Source organism: Bactrocera neohumeralis, chromosome 4, assembly GCF_024586455.1.
Source record: "Bactrocera neohumeralis isolate Rockhampton chromosome 4, APGP_CSIRO_Bneo_wtdbg2-racon-allhic-juicebox.fasta_v2, whole genome shotgun sequence".
NCBI classification, from domain to species: Eukaryota; Metazoa; Arthropoda; class Insecta; order Diptera; family Tephritidae; genus Bactrocera; species Bactrocera neohumeralis.
In genome coordinates, this window is record NC_065921.1 from 70,082,334 (window position 1) to 70,083,537 (window position 1,204).

Sequence of the window (1,204 nt, forward strand, 5' to 3'; positions counted from 1 at the left end):
AATTATGTACAGAGCAATTTTCGTAGACTTTACAACGCACCAGCACACACATACACACCTCAAAATGAGATTGTGGTAGACAATTTTTTCCAAAACAGAAGCCTATAAATTCCAATCAAAAAGACGATTTGCTGTCCACTAAAGTATGCACTTAAATACCAAATGAAATGGAATGAGCTTAAAGGCAGAAGCCCACACGCTGTCAGCTACGCACATACATATCTATGTATGTGAAGTACAAACGAGTTCGGGCAGGCTGGTCGAGCTGCTATTTTAGCCGCCTTCGGTGAGGCAGCGGTCATAAAAAATGCGACAAATACGCAGCGAAATGAGTGCGCGTGAGGAAGCAGCTGCTGTGGCAGTGGTGGCATGCGCTGTGGTGGTATTTAGCGGAGCCGAGGGGTAGGTGCCGCGGAACGCCGCTGTTGGCTTAAGGCATTTTCAATAAATTACAACAATTTAAAAAGCAATCAAAAACAATTTGACAATTGTATGAAGCACAAAGCGATCAAACCAAATCGTTTTACAAAGAAAAAGGAAGTAAAAAACGAGAAAAGATAAATAAAACGTCAGCATGTAAGGGCGTTAATGGCTTATACGCCTATTTTTGGTGTGCGTTTTGAGCGGGTCTTAGAAACATCGACTCTGAAATGTTAGCTGAGATCTACAGAAAACTACAGAAAACCTTTCAAAGGCGGAAGAAGAATTACAAATCGGTGACGATATGAACACACGATCCCCGAGCTTGTTGATGTTATCGAAAAGAGTCGCAGACGCAGTAGAATCAAGATTTTACCACAACTTTGGTCTGAAATCCTTCCTCTTCTCATTGTAGGTCTAAAAGCATCCGAAATCCGCTTCCAGAGTTCGTATTTTATACTGAAGATAGACTTATCTTTATATGTATGTATTTATCCCAGTCGACGACTAATGGATCAAACTTGACTTGAGGACCACACAGATGAAATGTACCGAATCGAAAGGCTTCTATTCTCAAATAGTTTTGGAACTACTTTACGATTTCTGTATCTGAAGTGTCTTATATATAATTTTAAAAGAAATGCAATAGGTATAACTATGTACCAACGATACTATCGTCTCTCTGTACCACTCTCGCTCATTAGTATTCATTCTCTGCTAACCATGGAAGTGTTTTCTGTGTTCCGCTCTGACGACAAAATTAGGGCGTAATTTTGTTTGTTAA